The sequence below is a fragment of the Oryzias latipes genome, chromosome 21 (genome assembly GCF_053564925.1).
Source record: "Oryzias latipes strain Hd-rR chromosome 21, Olatipes_Hd-rR_3.1".
Classification (NCBI taxonomy): Eukaryota; Metazoa; Chordata; class Actinopteri; order Beloniformes; family Adrianichthyidae; genus Oryzias; species Oryzias latipes.
Genome location: NC_136257.1, coordinates 18,416,048 through 18,431,625, shown reverse-complemented (window position 1 = coordinate 18,431,625; position 15,578 = coordinate 18,416,048). Strand labels below are relative to the sequence as shown.

At 42.1% G+C, this 15,578-nt stretch overlaps 2 long non-coding RNA genes across 2 annotated transcripts in view; both read left to right on the top strand.

Moving 5' to 3' along the window:
* The window catches only part of LOC144988681 (uncharacterized), a 174,817-nt gene extending 159,818 nt beyond the window's left edge, over positions 1-14,999 (top strand). Inside the window, exon 3 of the long non-coding RNA XR_013652654.1 lies at positions 14,882-14,999. This is a non-coding gene — a long non-coding RNA (uncharacterized LOC144988681). The remainder of the gene's footprint in view (positions 1-14,881) is intronic.
* Positions 5,728-7,370, top strand: LOC144988680 (uncharacterized). The gene is made up of 4 exons (XR_013652653.1): positions 5,728-5,777; positions 6,780-6,849; positions 6,934-7,035; positions 7,259-7,370. It is a non-coding gene; the product is annotated as an uncharacterized LOC144988680 (long non-coding RNA).
* Positions 15,000-15,578: the final 579 nt, after the last annotated feature.

Sequence of the window (15,578 nt, the reverse complement as noted above, 5' to 3'; positions counted from 1 at the left end):
GCAGCCAGTGTATGTCGTACAGAGACTGTCCAACCCTCTGCTGGGCTTTCCAGCTATTTCAGCATTGGGCCTGCTGCACCTCGTCGACAACGTTAAAGAACTTGAGACTAACATGAAAAAACTGTACCCCAGAGTGTTCTCAGGGCTGGGCCTCCTAAAGGGGGAGTACAAGATAAAACTCAAAGAAGGTGCTAAACCTTATGCCTTGTCGCTGCCCAGACGAGTCCCTTTTCCCTTATATGACAAAGTAAAGACAGAGTTGGAAAGAATGGAGAAGATGGGAGTGATTGAGGCCATCGAGGAACCAACAGAGTGGTGCGCTGGGATGGTGGTAGCCCCTAAGCCCAATGAAAAGGTCAGGATCTGCTCAGACATGACTCCCCTGAATGAATATGTTTGCAGGGAGCGCCACATACTGCCGGCTGTGGATGAAACGTTGGCAAAGTTTGCAGGTGCAACAGTCTTCACAAAACTGGATGCTACAGCTGGATTTTGGCAAGTACCTTTACACCCAGATTCAGTTCCTTTAACTACATTCATCACCCCATTTGGCCGGTACTGTTATAAAAGATTGCCGTTTGGAATCTCATCTGCACCAGAACACTTTCAAAAGAGACTAACCCAAATGCTGTCAGGCCTGGAAGGAACCGTGTGTCATGCAGATGACATATTAGTGTTCGGGTCCACTAGGGAACAGCACGATAAAAGACTGCACAAAGTGTTAGAGCGTCTTCAGCAGGAAGGACTGACTCTTAACAATGACAAGTGCCATTTTGCCGTAGAAAAAGTCATGTTTCTGGGTCACATCGTCTCGGCGCAGGGTATTGAAGCAGACCCGGGGAAAATCCGAGCGATCACGGAGATGCCGACACCCAAAGATGCTGCTGATGTGAAAAGATTTGTGGGCATGGTGAACTATGTTGGAAAGTTCTCTCCACGGGTCGCTGAACTCACACAGCCATTAAGAGAGCTCCTTAGAGCAGACTCCAGCTGGGAGTGGGGAACAGCACAACAGCGGGCTTTTGACGAGCTACGCCAGGAACTGAGTTCACCCACAGTTCTCGCCCAGTACTGTCTAAACAGAGAGACCAAAGTTGCAGCAGATGCATCCTCATTTGGATTAGGGGGAGTCTTATCCCAAAAACAACCAACAGGTGAATGGCGTCCAGTGGCCTTCATTTCACGCAGCATGACAAATGCAGAACGCAGATATGCCCAAATCGAAAAAGAGGCACTTGCACTGACATGGGCGTGTGAGCGATTTCAGTCTTACCTGGTAGGAATGGACTTCTTGATCCAAACTGATCATAAGCCTCTCATTTCCTTACTAGGCAGCAGAGCTCTTGATGACCTGCCAGCTCGTATTCTAAGATTTAGGTTACGACTACTCCGTTTTACATACAAAATCGAACACGTTCCAGGGAAAAATTTGATCACGGCAGATGCACTGTCCAGGGAACCCATCCAAGCTCCACCGACAATGCAGGATAAGCAGTTGGAAGAAGATGTGTGTGTCTCTGTCAATCAAATTTTGCAACAGTTGCCAGCATCTGAAAGTAAACTAACACAAATCAGAAGGGCACAGGAAATGGACTTTACATGCGAAAAACTAATACATTTAGTACAATCAGGGTGGCCTACAAGCAGAAAAGCACTTCCACCAGAGCTTCAAGTGTACTGGCAGTAACACCAAGACCTACATGTTGCGGATGGACTATTAATGAAAAATGAAAGACTTGTCATTCCAGTCAATATGCAAGAGGAAATGCTTGAAAAAGTGCATGAAGGTCACCAGGGCATGACAAAATGCATCGCCAGAGCACAACAGTCCATTTGGTGGCCCGGTTTGACCAAACAAATTTAAAAAACAGTTGAAAACTGCACAGTGTGCGCGCAGGAGGTTCATGTTGCTCCAGAGCCTCTCATGACAACGCCACTTCCTAGAAGACCATGGCAGCGTGTTGCAGCCGATCTTTTCCAGTGGAATCGCGCCATGTATCTGATAGTAGTGGATTATTTTTCCCGGTACATTGAGGTGGCAAGCCTTACCACTACTACTACACTACCAGTGATTAACAAACTGAAGGCAATTTTTGCACGGCACGGGGTTCCTGAAATCCTGATTACTGATAACGGCCCTCAGTTTTCGGCAGCAGAGTTTGCAGCATTTGCAACAGACTATAGATTTCAGCCATGTGACATCAAGCCCCCACTACCCTCAAAGCAACGGGGAGGCAGAACGGGCAGTGAGGACAATCAAAGCCCTCCTGAAGAAGGGGGAGGATCCACACAAAGCTCTAATGGCATACAGAGCCACACCTTTGGCACACGGCTCCTCACCCGCACAGCTGCTGATGGGTCGTAACATCAGGACGCCGTTGCCTGTCAGTAGAGAGAAACTTCAACCAAAGTGGCCAAACCTTCTACTTTTCCGGAGCAAAGACCAGGACCACAAACAGAAACAAGCTTTCTGGTTCAACAAAAGACACAAAGTTCAAACAAAACAAGAGCTCGGACCAGGACAACAGGTCTGGGTGAAGAACGCCAATAGTCCCGGCACGGTCAGCGGCCCAGCCGACACCCCGCGTTCCTATAACATTGATATGCCATCTGAACGCCTCAGGAGAAACAGATCCCAGATCAGAGTGATTCCAGAGGGCTCCACAGTTACGAGGTCAGGGAGGGTTGTTCGCCCCCCGCGGAGACTAAATTTGTAGACACTGTTCAGTTTAGGAAGCTGTGGTTCACAGGGCACAATAATACCTGCACAGTTTTGAGGGACACAGGTTGTCACCTCTAGACAGATTTGTTTCAGAAAAAAAAAAAAAAAAAAAAAAAAGGAGAAATGATGTTGAAGAATGGAAATATTATAAATAATATTGCATTGTTAAAAGAACTGTATGGTTTGTTGAAGAAATTGTTTACAGTTAAGTAATTCATCTTAAGAATGGTTTAAAGTTAAAAGATTAAGAAGAAACAGATTCTAAGCTAAAAGGAGGGAGATGTAATGAGGGCATTTGTGTAGGAACTAATGGGATGGTGGTGGACATCCAGGGGGACGATATCGAAGGACGGACTGAGAGTGAGCTGCATGTAATAAGCTAAGAGAGTGTTAATAAAGCTTCAGTTGAACAGCTACGAAGGACTCCTGAATCATTGGTTACGACGTGCCTGCTCCGACATAATAGTACACTGTTGTTAAAGTAAAATATGTCCAACACAAGAGGCCTTCAGCTTTCATCTGTCTGCCCAGCTGTTGCACAGGACAAGTTAGAAAAAAAATGACGAAAAGCTCTGAAAAACAAACAAAATTAATGAACATTTCACTCAAACAATCAGTTGGACTCAGGATTTTACATCAAAAGCGGCTGAAAAATGGCAGTAGCATGTTCCCGCCACAAATTACCAGAACCGTGAAAGGAGTCAGACGTTAACCCCACAAAGCTATGCTCAAAGTATAATTTACAAACCTTCCCTTTCCATACAAACACAAAGGTTTTTTATTCACAAATATGTCATGTCTTCTACATACGAGCGTTTGGTTTAAACCGGTAAGATATGTCTGAGTTATGCAAACAATTCAGACAAAGCAATTCAAACTGTTGTGAGTTAATTGTGTATCGTTCTTTTAACATCACTTTTCTCATTATCTGACATACATTTTAAACGTTACAGATCTGTTTAGAATCAACAACTTGGCCGTTAAGTATAAAAACACAAAGTGACATCACAAAACTTAGGACTTTTCATTATATGTGGTGCAAAAGTCTAGCCACTCAAAATGTTATGACTGTGATGATCTTGCTCCAAAGACTTATGTGGACCCAGACTACCCAACCCTGGATTGGGAGAACCGTCTTCCATCTGTGTCTCCCCTATCCACTGTTGATCAGCTACATGAGTTGATTCTATGTTTTAATCTTTCAACAACGGAGACGTCACCGGTGACACTTAAATGACACACACTCTACCGTAGCTCTTCTACAATTGACACAATCACCATGAATCATTTACATTGTTTGTGTAAACACTTAACTACTGTAAGCTTCAGTGTTCAGTGTCACCTAATATACAAATTTGCCATGAAACAACCAGACAGCAACAAAAAGGTGTAAAAGCAGATAAACAGACAATGAAAAACTGCAAACCAGAGAATTATATACATTGGGGATAATAAACTGAAATGAAAACCACTGTGGATGGTCATCAACCTAAACCAGGTGTGACTGACAGTCAGAACATAATCAAAACCAAGAAACACAACTGACAAAACTAATTTCAGGGGCACAATTTGTCATGATTTGGGTGTCTTTGCCTTAGTTTTTGCTTCCTTTTGTTGCTGTCAAATTTGAATTCTGTTTCCTGTTTTATTTTGGAAGGTTTCCTGTTTTTTCATGCTTTTGAGTTTTGACTTCCCTGGTTCCAATCTCTTCTGATCATGTTTACCTGTGTCTTGTCAGTCCTGTCTCTATATAAGTCTTGTCTCTGCCTTCCTCTTGTGCTGGTCCATATCTTCTCTTCCCTGACTGCCTACACCATGTTTTCATGTTAACCCAAGGTAAGTTTAGTTTTGTTTCCCTGCTCTGCAGCGCATTAGTTCATGAATAAACCCCTTGCCCTGGACCGTGTGCCTCCGGTCTCTGCATTTTGGGTCCTTCATGGTCACCAGCTCTCCCTACCTGACAGAATGGACCGGCCTCATTTTTTCCTGGACCCAGCAGAGCGGGAAATGCGGTTGCTGGAGACCTACTCCCTAGAAGCAGAGAGGACCAGGGCATTCTGGGATTTTTGTCCTACTCCAGTTCTCAGCTCCTGGCATGAAGGGGAGTCATCTTGCCCTGAGAGGGGGTCCTCGTCGCTGCTGCCCCCTTCGACGTCCCGTTACTGTTCCGGAGGTGGTCCTGGACGCACCACAGCCTGTTCCAGTGGTGGTCCTGGATGCACCCCAGTCCATTCTTGTTCCAATGGTTGTCCCGGATGCACCACAGCCCCACCCTAACTTTACCATGCCAATCCTAGACTCCATGCTGACCTGCCTGTCCTCTTGGCGGACAACTTGACCGACCCTGAATACTGGCCCGACACGCCGGGGCTCGACAGCTGGCCCGACACGCCGGGGCTCGACGGCTGGCCCGACACGCGGGACCTGCCTCGTCTGCCACGCCGGTCAGCGCGTCCCCCCTGACCGTTCTACGGACCCGCCACGCCGTACAGCATGCCCCCCCGGCCGTTCTACGGACCCGCCACGCCGTACAGCATGGCCCCCCGGCCGTTCTACGGACTCGCCACGCTGGACAGCGCGGGCCCCCGGCTGTCCTCCAAACCTACTTTGTCTTGCTCGCCAGACTGCACGGCGTCCCGGCCGTCCTCCAGACTCATCGTCTCTGCCTCGCTTGTGTGCCCAGCCCGGCTTCCATGGACTCTGTTGCCCGTCAAAGTTTGTCTTCCAGGCCCCCTCCTCCTTGGTTGACTTTTGGAACCTTGGTGCGGTTCCTTGAGTGGGTGGTACTGTCATGAGTTGGGTGTCTTTGCCTTAGTTTTTGCTTCCTTTTGTTTCTGTAATGTTTGAGTTCTGTTTCCTGTTTTATTTTGGAAGGTTTCCTGTTTTTTCATGCTTTTGACTTTTGACTTCCCTGGTTCCAATCTCTCCTGATCATTGTCACCTGTGTCTTGTCAGTCCTGTCTCTATACAAGTCTAGTCTCTGCCTTCCTCTTGTGCTGGTCCATACAGTCTGTTTCCCTGACTGTCTTCTACCATGTTTTCATGTTAACCCACAGTAAGTTTATTTTTTTTTACCCGGCTCTGCAGCGCTTTAGCTTATGATTAAACCACTTGCCCTGGAACCGTGTGCCTCCCGTCTCTGCATTTTGGGTCCTTCACGGTCACCAGCTCTCTTACACAATTAACAAAAACACAAATTTTTTAAAATAAAAATTCCCTTTTATGACAACTTTCTGAAGAGAATTTGGAACATGGCATATTTTTTAATATAACAAGAAAAAAAAAGTTAAACCGTGAGTGATTTAAAATTTTGACCTCCACAAGAAGTCTGCGTTCCGAGTTAAAATTATAAACAATTTGGAAATATTTTGCAATGTGAGTCACTATTCAAATAAGAGTTGAAGATGCTTTTCCTACAATGAAAACCGCTGACCAATGGAGAGGCAACCATGTAAGAGAATCTATTCTTTTGCACACCTAGTATAACAGTATTAAAGGAAGTCTGTTTTAAACGATGCTGGTGATGACCATTATAATGATAGTGATTGAGTGTTTTTTGTTTTTAGTGATAGAATTGTTTTGTTTCACATCAGGCTCCAGCAAATATGAGCTTTCATAACTTTCTTTTTTTGTGTCTACATGCTTTATTAAAAAATAGAAATTAAAATTCTGAGTTAAACTTAGTTTTGTGATGAATATACAGTTTAGTTTCAGTTGTTACTTTAATCTCAGTTTTGAGGATTATTTTCTCTCGTCTCAGCATTCAGATAAGAATTCCGATTAAGATCCCATTGGGCTTAAATCTCCGCGATTGAAAGGAGTATTTTTGGTTCATTTGATAGCAGGAGCTTCAACCCCACATTTTAACAAGATGCTTTTCCCTTTCATCTAAAATAAACCTGTTTTTCATGATATCACATCAGACCTTCATTATATTGTGTATTTCTAACTGTTTACAACAGAAATGATGAAAACATGATTTGGGGTGCAATAATTATACAATTCTAAAACAATTGATGAATCTGATTGCATGATAGTGCTGTGTTTGTGTTAACAGACCAAAGGGATAGCAAGCCCCCCGAACTGTGAAGCACTTTTGTTTGAGTTAAGGATTCTTAAAAGTTCATGTAAGTTCATCCTCTTTAGAACAAAGACTTAAGCTCTCTTTTTGTTTCTTTGTGATGGGCCTTGTTCATATTATTCTTTTGCAGAGGAAGTGGGAAGCGAGCATATTTTAACATTCTGGTCATGGATTAGTTTCTCAGTGGATGATAACACTCGGGGGGCTCTGCCTCTCGATGGGATGGGGTGAGGTGAGGATTTGTGAAGCTCATGATCTGTACGATCTAAATAGGAAAATCAGGCTATCTGTCCATTTGCCTAAGCCATGCATTGAGACTGTGAAGCAATCAAAGTTTTTACTTTGATTTTAATACAATATTTACACATTACTTCTGTTTAACAATAGTCACACAGCGTACCGTTCAAATAAAAATGAGAGAAAAAATGCTTTTATTTTCAATCTTTTTTCTTCAGAGCTTTGTCTCCCTCTCTGCTAAGTTGATATGAAGACTCTAGGCTCTGCCGTCTCCTGGTTTCCCACCTCATGGAACTTGTGGAATTCACCAGAGGAAGTGAAAAATCAGGCAATCTGCAATTGCAGGATTAGATGTAAGCCTTTTGTGAAATCCAGTTGTGCAGGGCTTACTGACTTTTACTATTACTGCTGTGAGAAGAAGCTAATGAGATGGTAGCTCATTTTGAAAATACCCTCCATATTTTGTGTTGTGCAAACTAAGACAATGGCTTCATTTTGAGCTGTTTAGAAGATAAAAAAAAATCCCAAATAGCCTAAATTAAAGATTATCCCACATACTATGACCTGTTTGGGTAAAATTCTGTATATTTGTTAAATTACACTCTTTGCTTGTTCTGCGTGTCCCTGCAGGATGTCGAGGAAATGGGGTAGGAGATGCAAGACTTCCCTAAATGAAATGTCTGCGTATTGTTTCCTCACCTTTAAGTGGCTTATACATTTCTGCAGAAGCTTTTTTTTTTCTTTGGCAGAATGTACCTCACCTTTCTGCTGTTTAATATGATCTAAAACATTCATTTTTACTATGTACAGTGGGGTTTTCGTTCATATTTCCACTGACACAGAAGCTATTTCAGTAACAAAAGGTGTTAGTAAAATGCAGTAGTGGGCCTTCAAGGCCTACTCTGAATGCCTAAAAAATATCGGAATCGTGTTAATTATATTTTGTCCATGCATACTCATTAAATCCTTCCAAATGGTCTGTCCATTTTTCAATTATTATTTATGATGGTTGTGCTGCTTCCAGACTGACATGTATTTTCACATTGGAGCATTCAACCAATCGCATTTCAGCAGTCCTTTGTTGCCAGGCAGGGTAAGGGCATTTACCGTGAGTTCTGAAGGTCTTGTGATGTGAAATCAATGTCGGTCATTCATTCCTTTCAACCAATCAGATTTTGAGTTGGTGTCAGCAGGGCCTTCCAGCAGGCTTAAGGCCCGTACACACCGGGACGAATATTCGCCAGGCGTTATTCGCCAGCGTTTTTCGCCACGTTTTTTGTGTTCACACCCAGGCGATTTTCGCTGACGATGAGTGGAGTGAACATGCAATTTCATTCCCTGACATTAGATGGCGCTTAATGTAAAACAGAAATACTCCTGTACACAAGGTGGCGCTGCGCAACTTTACGCTTCTTAAAGTCGCTTTTCACTCAGAAGAAGAGAGCAAGTATTCACGCGCTTGTCAGAATCATACAAAGAAAACATGAATATTTCAAGCACCAGTAGCTCCAACTGGTGCTTGGTTCGGGGATGTTTTAGAATGTCCGTCATTATTGCTTCGCGGCTGTGTAGACGCTACTTGGCGTCTATCTTCTTCGCTGGTATGTGTGCTCAGCAAGGCAGTTTTGTGTTTGAGCGCCCCCAAGTTGTGTTTTACTGTAACTTCAGAAGCTCCAGACACGTGAGCAAAAGCGCCATTCTCATTGGTCGAGTAGATTTCGACGCGACGCGTCGAAAAAAAAAAACGAACCCGAGGCGTTTTTTTTTTTTTGACGCTTTAACGCCTGGCGTTTTTTCGCGTCGGTGTGCACACTCTCGTTGGTGCCCTTTGTTTAGTCACGAGGCGTTAAACGTCGGCGAAAATCGCCGGCGAAATTCGTCCCGGTGTGAACAGGCCTTTAGACAACGTCACAGTATTCAGATTCTGATTGGACAGAAGTTTCAGGAAGACACATGCAGCCTTGTCAAGTTTGACACAGAGCCACGGAGCACTTTTTGATCTGTTTCCGTTAAAAAACAGAGCTGACTGCAATGTCCTCCTCTGCTCTATGAACCTTGGACTTTGGTTTGGAGATGGTAAAGCTCACTCTAAACAATGCCTCCACTTGGTTTGGGCAACATTAGCTTAAATTGCCCTCGTTCAGATTAGACAACAAGGGTTTTCTGGTTCTTAGAGCAGACACCTACTGACCACCATAGCATGACTAATTATTGCAGGAAGTGCCAAAACCTTAAAACAAGATCCAATAGCAGCATAAACTGTTTGACCTTAGCAGAGAGGATTTGGCAAACGTTTGAGTAACCCATAATTACATGTTTCAAATCAGGCCCTGTTTAAAAGAGAAATAAGCAAACTTTGTTGCATGTGATTTAATGCCAAGGAGCTTTGTTCTAACAAAGAAATAATCAAATTTAATGTCAACTAATCTTCTCCGTTTTTATTTTTTTTAAAGGTCTTCTTGAAAAATAATTAAGAGCAGTCACTTTTTAATATAAAATTATTATTCAACGTAGAAAATCTCTGATGTTAATCTATTATAAAGCCTCTCCAAGCAAGGGAGCGCCCTCTTTAGCTGTTATTGTGTGTCTGCTGTGCCTGACCAAACATGCTGGAGTGCACATAAATTCAAACATGAGGCTTTCTTTACACATCGCATAAACCGAGCTTCAATTACAACAACTAATCTTATTAACAAATCATCATCCTGTTAAAATCTTGGCACTGGAGGAATTTGACTTCTTCACGGTTGCCTCTGTATTTGGAAAGCAACTCTGGAACGGGAATTGAGCGTTTAAGAAGTTCGGGTTAGATCTAAAAGGAAGTCTTGAGGTTTAACGGTGAAAGCATCCGTACGTGCTGGAGACTCAGTCTGGAGAACATCCAGGTTTTTAAGAAGAGTGCGCCAGAACATGTGTGCGTTCTTGTGCCTGAATGTGCATTTATGATGAAGATATACGGTGCAGACAGTTTTCACTCAGACTCAAGAGGTCACAGATGTGAAGAGAATATGCACATTCAGCATTTCCCATGGAGAAGGAGAGGAGGAGGAGGAGGGTGGGGGATTGAGTGCTTCCACCTCTGAATAGTGAGAAGATGCAGGTGGTGAACGTGCCAGTAAGCAGCAAAAATAACAAGTCTAATCAAGTCTCATCTGGTACCGCCACAATTTCATGGCTGTTTGAACCAAGTGGGCCAAGTTCTTCTGAACTTTGGTGAAGGATGTTATCTAGGAAAAGGTTGAAGATAAAAAATAAAAGAAGGGTTGTGTATGCACATGGAATATCATTCCAACAGTGTTGACTTTGGGCCTGCTCAGGACAAAAATGCATTGAGAGGTCCAAATCAAGACATCAGGGACAACATAGCAACCCAGCTCGTAAATAAATATGTAGAAGAGATAGAAGCGCTGATATCCGAAGACAAACTGAATATTTGCATCCATCCATCCCTTTCAGGGTCACAGGGTTGCCAAGAGCAAAGGCGGAGTACACCCTAGACAGGTTGGTAGTCTGTCACAGAGCATACCATAACTCCCACACACGCTCACACCTAGGGACATCTGAAGCATGTTTTGGACTATTGAAGGAAGCCGGAGTGGAGAAAACCCCCCCATGCATGGGGTAACCATGCAAACTCCACACAGAAAGATCTCAGCTGCAATGACGTGCGGTGAGGTTGATGGCTAGTGAGGCACTGACTTCTCTGGGTCAGATTTACAATTGCAAGAACTCAATATATAACCAATCACCCAACAGCATGTAACAGCAAATAAGATACACACACGAACGTATTTGTCCTACATAGAATATTTCTTTTATAGATATCGATAGAACACTCTTCTGGTGTACAAATTATTCATATATACTGTAAACAAATTAACCCTTGTGCTATCCTATGACCCCCACCCTTACATTGATGTGTTCTCCCTACTATGACAAAGGTGGATAAAGGTGAAGAGGATTTCATGTAATCCATGGACACCAGTGAAGATCACAAATCATTCAAGAAAAAAGGTTCAGCGCACTCTCTTGTGGGGTCTAGATGACCCCACTCCCAATGTTAAATTGCCTTGGATAGCACAAGGGTTAAAGTATACAGATGTGTTCAGCACACATTTAATTTTGACCCTCAGTAACTATTTCTGGTATTTTTCCAACTTCGAATTCTGGTGCTTTAATCAGTGTTATCAAATGTTGTCTGTGAAAATGATCATAAAAATGTTTCTTTTAGCCCTAAAATTTAGTTTTCAAATACTTTTAGTTTTTTTCCAATTACTTTTGTTACTACAACAACACTTTTTGTAACTACAACTACTACAATTTTGTTACTTTCAAAAAACAAAAATTGAAAACCATGTTTGGTAATGATCTGTTGTAAAAGTCTTCATTATTTTACTATTATTAATGAGTCTATGCTGTGCTGGCGATTATGACCAATGAAGAAAGACGTCCTTGGTCTGTTCTGTCTCTACTGCAACAGTGTAGCTCCAAAGCAGCTGTCAGCTCACATCTGCCCCCTGCTGGCGAGGCTCGCCTCACCAACAGCCTTTTGTACGAGCTCACAGCAGCGTTCTGACTATACGTCTCTGTTAAAATTGAGTCCTGCAGTCAGACATGAGGCGGAGTGCACCGGAGCCTCACCCGGAGTTTCTGCTCCCTATGTGATCGCGCGACACTCAAATTCTGCGATTTTAACCTCAAACTGTGGAAAATGTGTGGAGTCAACTGAAAATATATCTTTAACACGGATCAGTGTAAAATGGTTTTTACTTAATTTACCTTTTTCTATTTTATCACAATGACAGGTGAGGCCTGCCTGCCTGCCTCTCAAGGGAGATAAAAAAAAAGGCACGTACCATTGTGGTATTGGGAAATATAAGGCTTATAAGTATAAGGCAAATGTAAGTTGCATGCACTTGTGACCTGCAAGTGATGCTGTCATACAGTGTCCTTATGCCCCATTTTAGTCATTAGTAGGGTGCAAGTTCTGTCTCCTTACTGACCGTGCACAAATGTTGAACACACTGGGTGGGAATGTTATATGTAAGTGCTCATAGGATGCCTGTTGGATGATAACAGAAGCAAGGCTTTGATTGTTTAATTTCCTTATTTCTAACAGTCAGCTTGCGATCAAGGATTTCACTCTTAGCGCCTTGACAGCACTAACATGCTCACTGCACAGTGTGATGGATTTAAGGGGTTGAAAAAATGAAAAATCCGTACGATATGCCTGTGCCTCACCAAGTTACCCTTAAGTGTTGGTTAAGTGTTCGCTGTGACCTGTCACCCAAAGCATGCTTGTAGAAAAAAAGGTACATAAACAGTTTCCCTCTGCATTCTCTCACTCACAGATTTGCCCTTTTCCCTCATAGAAAGCCCATATCCACCCGTAAGGGCAGTTGTGGCCAAGGCAAAAGATAAGCTTCTGCAAACCTGCTCTTGCTAACTGAATCATACCTGACCTGACTTTTAATGTGCCTTGGAAAAGACTTTCTTCATCCCATCTCCATAGGCACATCCCATGGCTCTGTGTTGGTGCCCCATCTATTTGCTATACACGCAAATATTCTCTTTGCATAAAGACATAAATCGCTGCCATGTGGATGATCGTCAGGTCCATCTCGTCCTTGTCCAGATGACATTCCTGCTGGAGAGGTCTGCCTATCTTTTAAACCCTGTTTTGCACATAAAGGGTAATTAAGACCACCTTTAAATGAATTTGTTTTTGGAAACATGTCATTTGCCTAAAGATTAGATGTTGATTCTTTCTGTCAACATCCAGCATGACTTTAGAATCAAAACTGGATCATCACACACAAAAAACTGTGGTTTCTTGGTGAGTCTCTTACCTATTGTTGTAAAATCTCCCAAATTGTTCCAAAAATGAGACAGAACATCTGGTCTTTAAGAACAACTGCCACCAGCACCACTAAAAATACATTACTCAATTAGTCTTTAGCACAAAATATTTTCATGAGATCGATTAAAAAAAACTGATATCCCTTCTACAGTTTTAAGCCCGTCTGACTCACAAATGTCACGCTGCAGTCCTCGGGGCCTGAGGTCTTTTCATCCAATACTGCCTTTGCTGCTGCTAATTGCAGGAATATCAGCAATAAAACCTGGAAAAAAGCACAATTTTAACATGTTCACACTGGTGAAATTATCTTAGAGACTTCAGAGCAAAACACACTGCTTTACTCTGCCTTACAACTTGGAAAAAACACTTTTATATATTTTATTTTATTTCTAAACACATGGAAACATTTTAATGTGTGCTACATTTGCGTCAAACCTGCCTTGGATATGTTTTCTGCAACTTCTGTAACACACAGACAGCCAGATTCAGCAGCACAGTTCCTGAGGCCGGTTCTGACTGCCACTGCAACCCATGATGATAGGTTTAGAATATCTGCACAGAATAAGATGGACCTGATCGCAAGCTAATAACAGTGTACAGTCTGCACAGAATATAGGATTCATATTTGCCTTCGATCTGAACAGCCACAAAGATTTCTTGTTTTTCCGTCCACTCTAAAGTTAAAAGCTGCTGTGCATACTACTGAAGGGATGTTTTCAATAGTGAATAACTAAAGAATTATTGAAGGGAATTGTTACATTTTTGTTTACCTCTTTTTTTTCAACTTTCACCAACTTTTGGACGAATATTGGACTGCAACTGCTTTATAGAGTCAGAAAAAGTAGAATTTTTGTGTCCTGCATCAGATCTGGACTGCAAGAACCATATTGTTTTTTTAATTCTTCTTTCACAGAAGTTTTGTTGACCTTTGACCCCGGGAAGAGTGGGCAATCTTGATTTTTATAAATTAAAGAAAAGAAATAAATAATTCATCTTTACAACCTTGTATAAATTTAAACTTCTCCCAGGGATTTCAATCTATCACCTCCTAACTTCTCGAGCATCATTTTTGGAAAAAAGTGTCGTTCTTAAAGTTTTTAGATTTTGAACAGTGTTGGGGTGGCGAGCTTGCAAAAGTGGCGTTCTCCTGTTTGAATGTTTTTTACCAGAATATTTGGAAACTTGATACCTGAATCCTTTGCTCAAGCTAAACAAAACAATATGATATATTTAGATTGTGGGCATTGTTACCAAAACCCTGAGTTGACAAGAAAAATTTAAATATTTACCATTGCTAATTTTTTTCTTAAAATTACATAGGCTGTGTCTAAATTCGAGGGCTGCGTTCTTCCTGGGCTGCATTTGTAGGCTACTTATGTCACAGCGCCGCCAAAAGTGCTGTTCAATTTCAACGACTCCTTCAAGTGCGTCCTTCTTTTCAAGGATTTCAAGGATTGGTCTGGTGTATCCTTCTGAGCTGTCCATATCCCAGGATGCATTGCGTCCGAACCCGGGTTTTTCTGACAACAATGGGACCCCGGAGTTGAAGATATTTACACCTTGAAATGTTAGTAAACACTTTAAAATGATACGTTGATGGTTTGATTACTAATATAAAACATTTAAAATTTATTTTGATCTGAAATTTTTACAATAAAAGTGCTTATTATAGCGGTCTCGGCTCGTATGCTAGATCCGGCAGTTGCTCCTCCGTTGTTCGTTTTTTTTCTTTCTTAATGCAAACGTAAGTTTTATATCTTTTTAGGGACTGAAGAACAGACACCAGCTTTTATAAAGCTCCGGGGAGAGAATGATCATTTGTTCACTGGTGCCTCATTTTTAGCTGCTGGGGCTTGACGGTAATAACCTCTACACGTCTTTGTCACAGTAGAGTTAGACCCTTTTGTGTTTTGATGTGAAACATATTTTTGAGAGGTATAAACTCTGTTATCTCTCCATCTTTGTTTTGTGTGTTTTTCAGGACAATCCTGGAGAAAATGAAACTGCAGAAGAATGGTTTCCCCCACTCAGGCCAAAAAAAAAGTAAAACAACCTTGAGAAAAATACAAAGTATGTTCAAGTGAGGTGTAGAATATAGCATGTTTGGCATGCGTTAAATATGCATGTTATAAAAAGGTTTGTATCTTTCCCCCCCCCAACTGTCATTTATGATTTAATGTGTTCAGGATTATAAGTATCCAGCTTCAGGAGAGGGGGTAAATGGGAAGCCCACTGCTGCTACTTGGACTTGGTTTGACCTCATGCATGAATAAAAAAAGGTCAACCAATGAAATAGCCTATCAATGTTTTCTGAGAAAAAATCTATTAATAAAGGAAGTTTATGTTTGAAATTTGTTAAGTTTTCTGGATGCGAATAAAGGAATAAATCAAAAACAGCAATTGTCATGAATTCATTGTAACGCTTTTGTTTAAAACTATTTACAAAGTTGGTCCTCATAGATGGGGCGCTGCAACTAAGACCCAGGGCTGGAACTTTCTGGTTGGTGATTTGCAGGATGGTCTGCTGAGAGAGACTCCTCCCCTGTCGCATTCCAAACAGGAAGTACTTGCTGGCTCCAAGAAGCCAAAACCCCATAGACTTCTACAGAGAAATAAACAGCTATTACTCAGTCATTAGGCTATGTCAAAATAACCATTATTGCTTGGATAGCTTTTTT